Source organism: Hesperophylax consimilis, unplaced genomic scaffold, assembly GCF_061612785.1.
Source record: "Hesperophylax consimilis isolate HC1 unplaced genomic scaffold, BYU_Hcon_1.0 scaffold_37, whole genome shotgun sequence".
Lineage (NCBI taxonomy): Eukaryota > Metazoa > Arthropoda > Insecta > Trichoptera > Limnephilidae > Hesperophylax > Hesperophylax consimilis.
The window spans coordinates 690,427-698,940 of NW_028301267.1; positions in this window are offsets into that span (position 1 = coordinate 690,427).

Here is an 8,514-nt window from a genome sequence, read left to right on the forward strand (position 1 = left end):
TATTTTTTAACGAGTAGGTGCCTAATTGCGTTATGTAAATATTTTTTCGATAAATTTTTAATAGTAGGTGCAGGTACCTACACAGATGGAATTCAAAGAAACAATAAAATATTTGTAGGTACTTACTTTGGCAGTATATTTTTTTTAAATCGATAGTGCTTTTGAACGAAATAAAATAAATGGAAAGTTTTTAGATTCTCACGGCCAAAAGCATTTTTGTTATTTGTTTTTGGGGTGTTATGCCGTGTTGCGCTAACTCCTTCTTTAGCCGACGTTTCGGACAGCGTTGCAGTATCCATCATCAGGGCAGATCAAGTAGATCCGAAACGTCGGCTAAAGAAGGAGTTAGCGCAACACGGCATAACACCCCAAAAAAAAACAACAAAAAAAATAAATAAAATAAAGTTTGGTAAAAATAATTTGACACGGATACCGTCGCCCCGTAGTGAAAAACTACATCAATTGCGTCACGCAAATTTATAAATTGTACCAAGTAGTAGTAGCAGTAGTAGGAGAAGTAGTAGTAGTAGGAAGAGTATGAGTAGGGGTAGGAGTAGGAGTAGGAGTAGGAGTAGTAGTAGGAGTAGTAGTAGAAGAAGGAGTAGGAGTAGGAGTATGAGTAGGAGTAGGAGTAGGAGTAGGAGTAGGAGTAGGAGTAGGAGTAGGAGTAGGAGTAGGAGTAGGAGTAGGAGTAGGAGTAGGAGTAGGAGTCGGAGTAGGAGTAGAAGTTGTAGTTGTAGTTGTAGTTGTAGTTGTAGTTGTAGTTGTAGTTGTAGTTGTAATTGTAGTAGTAGTAGTGGTACCGTCGCCCCGTAGTGAAAAACTACATCAATAGCGTCACGCAAATTTATAAATTATACCCAGAGCGCAGAAGTTATATAGGGTGAAGCGGTGTTATTGTTATGTAAAATAAACATTTTTTAATCAAAAATTTTTCCAGAATGAGTGTTTGTAATAAATTTGAGAGGCGGGCATGGGTACCGTCGCCCCGGGAGCCATTCATATTTTAAGTTTTTGTCTCTTTATTTTTAACGAGCAGGTACCTAATTGCGTTATGAATATATTTTTTTGGTAATTTTTTTTTTAAATATATTAAGTTCGAAGATTTTTTTTTTTATTTAATTTTTTCCAATAAAAGTTTTACATTTTACATGTTTGTAGAGCGATGTTTTTTTCCAAAATAAAACTCGCTGGGACTTTTGAAGAATGTCGGTGACAAAAACCGTACATACGATATGGATATCAAATTCCGCGTCTCGACTCACAGAATCCGAACGGCTCGGTGAAAAAATGATCGGTAACCTCCTTGGCTCTTTTTTTTCTCAAAATATTCATTTCTTTCTAAACAAACATATATTTCAATACATTTGTGGTCACACATTCATTGCTTCATTCACATGCAAGCATACATATTTTTCGTGTTAATTGAGCAATTTTTTTTCCAAAATAACAACTTTTGAAGAATGTTGGTGACAAAAACCGTACATACGATATGGATATCAAATTCCGCGTCTCGACTCACAGAATCCGAACGGCTCGGTGAAAAAATGATCGGTAACCTCCTTGGCTCTTTTTTTTCTCAAAATATTCATTTCTTTCTAAACAAACATATATTTCAATACATTTGTGGTCACACATTCATTGCTTCATTCACATGCAAGCATACATATTTTTCGTGTTAATTGAGCAATTTTTTTTCCAAAATAACAACTTTTGAAGAATGTTGGTGACAAAAACCGTACATACGATATGGATATCAAATTACGCGTCTCGACCTACACAACACGAATGGCTCGGTGAAAAAATTATCAGTAAGCTCCTTGGCTCTTTTTTTCTCAAAATATCCATTTCTTTTTTTAATTTTGTAGTCCCACACTCTTCGTCTCATCTACATTCAAACATCAGATCGCTTATCACATTGACCCATCAGTTGCCTGCAACGGGCAAAAAGCTAGTATATACAGTAATACGCAGTTTCTTTGTTTTTATTTGGTCGCTTAAAATTAGGCGAAAATCGACCACTTGACCCTTCAAGTCGCTCACACTCTAAGGTTCGTTTTGGCGTGAAAGTAGCGAAAAAGTTGCCTTTCTTTTGTTTCAGGCTTCAAGCAAAAGTAGACCGAGACGCCTCTCTGCGCGCGTAGAGCCCGGCGTTCAATTTGGCGTGGAAAACCCGAAATACCGAGTAATCCGAATTTTGTATGAAAATAATTCCCGGAAACTCGAGAGGTTTCGTTAGGGAATCGATGTTGTCAAAATCGTCCCGGAACTATGGCGGCGCGCCATACGAGAGCGCTGATTTTCTCTTCTTCGGCGGCCGGGACGGCGACACTCCAATAAGTTAATTCGCGGCCGGTCAATCGGCAGAGCTTCCCGGCGACAAATCAGCGAGTGTTGCAACACGCACGGTTTCGAAACGGCCAAATTTTGGTGCATTTTCTCAATGTTTCGTTTTCATCGATCGCCACCGATCTGTAAAACTTTTTCTCCTTCACCGTTTATGTTTTTATTCAACATCGAACGCACCCCGAACGCGAAATCATTAAAAAAAAATTTCTTGCGCCTTTTTGCTCGAAAATTTTGCGTTTTTCGCATTACTCGAACGTAAATTAAAAACACGATTGATTTTTATCGAGCGTCGTGTCTGAATTGATCGGGTATCGTTGATTTTGTTTTTTAAATTTCACGAAAAGTTGTACGAAATATCCCGATTTTTAGGGTAATGGGTTTAATTTATGTCTAAATGTTTTTCTTTGAATAATGGCATCATTGGAAAAGAAATAGTCACGTGGTAACGACGAAACCACGTGGTACGATTTATTTATAAAATGTACATGGTCATCCTAATGATTAAATTCCGTCGCAAACACGCAGTCTGCAGGTGAAATTATCGAAAAAAATCATCCTCCGAAGGTTAAGGAACGTTATTCGGCCGTCCCACAGATGGCGCTCGGTTCAAAATGTCTTACAGTAACCGGATAAACTTTTGACATTTGCAATTTGACCCGAAAAATGCCAACAGGCGGGCTTTTGTATAATCAGAAATCAGCCAATCATAGACAAGCACCGAAGAGATGTTTTATTACATAGTGATGTTACTTCAAAGAAACGATAAAATTTGTAGAGGTACTTACTTTGGCAGTATATTTTTAAAAATCGATAATGCTTATGAACGAAATAAAATAAAGTTTGGTAAAATAATTTGGCACGGATACCGTCGCCCAGAAGTGAAAAACTGCATCAATAGCCTCTCGCTAATTTATTATTTCCACCAGGAGCGCAGAACTTGGATGAGGTTAGCCTGGAAGCTATTCATAGGTTTTCATCTGTTTATTTTTTAACGAGTAGGTGCCTAATTGCGTTATGTAAATATTTTTTCGATAAATTTTTAATAGTAGGTGCAGGTACCTACACAGATGGAATTCAAAGAAACAATAAAATATTTGTAGGTACTTACTTTGGCAGTATATTTTTTTTAAATCGATAGTGCTTTTGAACGAAATAAAATAAATGGAAAGTTTTTAGATTCTCACAACCAAAAGCATTTTTGTTATTTGTTTTTGGGGTGTTATGCCGTGTTGCGCTAACTCCTTCTTTAGCCGACGTTTCGGACAGCGTTTCAGTGTCCATCATCAGGGCAGATCAAGTAGATCCGAAACGTCGGCTAAAGAAGGAGTTAGCGCAACACGGCATAACACCCCAAAAAAAAACAACAAAAAAAAAAAATAAAATAAAGTTTGGTAAAAATAATTTGACACGGATACCGTCGCCCCGTAGTGAAAAACTACATCAATTGCGTCACGCAAATTTATAAATTGTACCAAGTAGTAGTAGCAGTAGTAGGAGAAGTAGTAGTAGTAGGAAGAGTAGGAGTAGGGGTAGGAGTAGGAGTAGGAGTAGGAGTAGGAGTAGTAGTAGGAGTAGTAGTAGAAGAAGGAGTAGGAGTAGGAGTATGAGTAGGAGTAGGAGTAGGAGTAGGAGTAGGAGTAGGAGTAGGAGTCGGAGTCGGAGTAGGAGTAGAAGTTGTAGTTGTAGTTGTAGTTGTAGTTGTAATTGTAGTAGTAGTAGTGGTACCGTCGCCCCGTAGTGAAAAACTACATCAATAGCGTCACGCAAATTTATAAATTATACCCAGAGCGCAGAAGTTATATAGGGTGAAGCGGTGTTATTGTTATGTAAAATAAACATTTTTTAATCAAAAATTTTTCCAGAATGAGTGTTTGTAATAAATTTGAGAGGCGGGCATGGGTACCGTCGCCCCGGGAGCCATTCATATTTTAAGTTTTTGTCTCTTTATTTTTAACGAGTAGGTACCTAATTGCGTTATGAATATATTTTTTTGGTAATTTTTTTTTTAAATATATTAAGTTCGAAGATTTTTTTTTTATATAATTTTTTCCAATAAAAGTTTTACATTTTACATGTTTGTAGAGCGATGTTTTTTTCCAAAATAAAACTCGCTGGGACTTTTGAAGAATGTCGGTGACAAAAACCGTACATACGATATGGATATCAAATTCCGCGTCTCGACTCACAGAATCCGAACGGCTCGGTGAAAAAATGATCGGTAACCTCCTTGGCTCTTTTTTTTCTCAAAATATTCATTTCTTTCTAAACAAACATATATTTCAATACATTTGTGGTCACACATTCATTGCTTCATTCACATGCAAGCATACATATTTTTCGTGTTAATTGAGCAATTTTTTTTTCCAAAATAACAACTTTTGAAGAATGTTGGTGACAAAAACCGTACATACGATATGGATATCAAATTACGCGTCTCGAGCTACACAACACGAATGGCTCGGTGAAAAAATGATCAGTAAGCTCCTTGGCTCTTTTTTTCTCAAAATATCCATTTCTTTTTTTAAATTTTGTAGTCCCACACTCTTCGTCTCATCTACATTCAAACATCAGATCGCTTATCACATTGACCCATCAGTTGCCTGCAACGGGCAAAAAGCTAGTACATATATTAATACTCAGTTTCTTTGTTTTTATTTGGTCGCTTAAAATTAGGCGAAAATCGACCACTTGACCCTTCAAGTCGCTCACACTCTAAGGTTCGTTTTGGCGTGAAAGTAGCGAAAAAGTTGCCTTTCTTTTGTTTCAGTGTTCAAGCAAAAGTAGACCGAGACGCCTCTCTGCGCGCGTAGAGCCCGGCGTTCAATTTGGCGTGGAAAACCCGAAATACCGAGTAATCCGAATTTTGTATGAAAATAATTCCCGGAAACTCGAGAGGTTTCGTTAGGGAATCGATGTTGTCAAAATCGTCCCGGAACTATGGCGGCGCGCCATACGAGAGCGCTGATTTTCTCTTCTTCGGCGGCCGGGACGGCGACACTCCAATAAGTTAATTCGCGGCCGGTCAATCGGCAGAGCTTCCCGGCGACAAATCAGCGAGTGTTGCAACACGCACGGTTTCGAAACGGCCAAATTTTGGTGCATTTTCTCAATGTTTCGTTTTCATCGATCGCCACCGATCTGTAAAACTTTTTCTCCTTCACCGTTTATGTTTTTATTCAACATCGAACGCACCCCGAACGCGAAATCATTAAAAAAAAATTTCTTGCGCCTTTTTGCTCGAAAATTTTGCGTTTTTCGCATTACTCGAACGTAAATTAAAAACACGATTGATTTTTATCGAGCGTCGTGTCTGAATTGATCGGGTATCGTTGATTTTGTTTTTTAAATTTCACGAAAAGTTGTACGAAATATCCCGATTTTTAGGGTAATGGGTTTAATTTATGTCTAAATTTTTTTCTTTGAATAATGGCATCATTGGAAAAGAAATAGTCACGTGGTAACGACGAAACCACGTGGTACGATTTATTTATAAAATGTACATGGTCATCCTAATGATTAAATTCCGTCGCAAACACGCAGTCTGCAGGTGAAATTATCGAAAAAAATCATCCTCCGAAGGTTAAGGAACGTTATTCGGCCGTCCCACAGATGGCGCTCGGTTCAAAATGTCTTACAGTAACCGGATAAACTTTTGACATTTGCAATTTGACCCGAAAAATGCCAACAGGCGGGCTTTTGTATAATCAGAAATCAGCCAATCATAGACAAGCACCGAAGAGATGTTTTATTACATAGTGATGTTACTTCAAAGAAACGATAAAATTTGTAGAGGTACTTACTTTGGCAGTATATTTTTAAAAATCGATAATGCTTATGAACGAAATAAAATAAAGTTTGGTAAAATAATTTGGCACGGATACCGTCGCCCAGAAGTGAAAAACTGCATCAATAGCCTCTCGCTAATTTATTATTTCTACCAGGAGCGCAGAACTTGGATGAGGTTAGCCTGGAAGCTATTCATAGGTTTTCATCTGTTTATTTTTTAACGAGTAGGTGCCTAATTGCGTTATGTAAATATTTTTTCGATAAATTTTTAATAGTAGGTGCAGGTACCTACACAGATGGAATTCAAAGAAACAATAAAATATTTGTAGGTACTTACTTTGGCAGTATATTTTTTTTAAATCGATAGTGCTTTTGAACGAAATAAAATAAATGGAAAGTTTTTAGATTCTCACGGCCAAAAGCATTTTTGTTATTTGTTTTTGGGGTGTTATGCCGTGTTGCGCTAACTCCTTCTTTAGCCGACGTTTCGGACAGCGTTGCAGTGTCCATCATCAGGGCAGATCAAGTAGATCCGAAACGTCGGCTAAAGAAGGAGTTAGCGCAACACGGCATAACACCCCAAAAAAAAACAACAAAAAAAATGAATAAAATAAAGTTTGGTAAAAATAATTTGACACGGATTCCGTCGCCCCGTAGTGAAAAACTACATCAATTGCGTCACGCAAATTTATAAATTGTACCAAGTAGTAGTAGCAGTAGTAGGAGAAGTAGTAGTAGTAGGAAGAGTAGGAGTAGGGGTAGGAGTAGGAGTAGGAGTAGGAGTAGGAGTAGTAGTAGGAGTAGTAGTAGAAGAAGGAGTAGGAGTAGGAGTATGAGTAGGAGTAGGAGTAGGAGTAGGAGTAGGAGTAGGAGTAGGAGTAGGAGTAGGAGTAGGAGTAGAAGTAGGAGTAGGAGTAGGAGTAGGAGTAGGAGTAGGAGTAGGAGTCGGAGTAGGAGTAGAAGTTGTAGTTGTAGTTGTAGTTGTAGTTGTAGTTGTAATTGTAGTAGTAGTAGTGGTACCGTCGCCCCGTAGTGAAAAACTACATCAATAGCGTCACGCAAATTTATAAATTATACCCAGAGCGCAGAAGTTATATAGGGTGAAGCGGTGTTATTGTTATGTAAAATAAACATTTTTTAATCAAAAATTTTTCCAGAATGAGTGTTTGTAATAAATTTGAGAGGCGGGCATGGGTACCGTCGCCCCGGGAGCCATTCATATTTTAAGTTTTTGTCTCTTTATTTTTAACGAGTAGGTACCTAATTGCGTTATGAATATATTTTTTTGGTAATTTTTTTTTTAAATATATTAAGTTCGAAGATTTTTTTTTTATATAATTTTTTCCAATAAAAGTTTTACATTTTACATGTTTGTAGAGCGATGTTTTTTTCCAAAATAAAACTCGCTGGGACTTTTGAAGAATGTCGGTGACAAAAACCGTACATACGATATGGATATCAAATTCCGCGTCTCGACTCACAGAATCCGAACGGCTCGGTGAAAAAATGATCGGTAACCTCCTTGGCTCTTTTTTTTCTCAAAATATTCATTTCTTTCTAAACAAACATATATTTCAATACATTTGTGGTCACACATTCATTGCTTCATTCACATGCAAGCATACATATTTTTCGTGTTAATTGAGCAATTTTTTTTTCCAAAATAACAACTTTTGAAGAATGTTGGTGACAAAAACCGTACATACGATATGGATATCAAATTACGCGTCTCGAGCTACACAACACGAATGGCTCGGTGAAAAAATGATCAGTAAGCTCCTTGGCTCTTTTTTTCTCAAAATATCCATTTCTTTTTTTAAATTTTGTAGTCCCACACTCTTCGTCTCATCTACATTCAAACATCAGATCGCTTATCACATTGACCCATCAGTTGCCTGCAACGGGCAAAAAGCTAGTATATACAGTAATACACAGTTTCTTTGTTTTTATTTGGTCGCTTAAAATTAGGCGAAAATCGACCACTTGACCCCAAGTCGCTTTACACTCTAAGGTTCGTTTTGGCGTGAAAGTAGCGAAAAAGTTGCCTCTCATTTGTTTCAGGCTTCAAGCAAAAGTAGACCGAGACGCCTCTCTGCGCGCGTAGAGCCCGGCGTTCAATTTGGCGTGGAAAACCCGAAATACCGAGTAATCCGAATTTTGTATGAAAATAATTCCCGGAAACTCGAGAGGTTTCGTTAGGGAATCGATGTTGTCAAAATCGTCCCGGAACTATGGCGGCGCGCCATACGAGAGCGCTGATTTTCTCTTCTTCGGCGGCCGGGACGGCGACACTCCAATAAATTAATTCGCGGCCGGTCAATCGGCAGAGCTTCCCGGCGACAAATTAACTTTTCACCGCGAGTGTTGCAACACGCACGG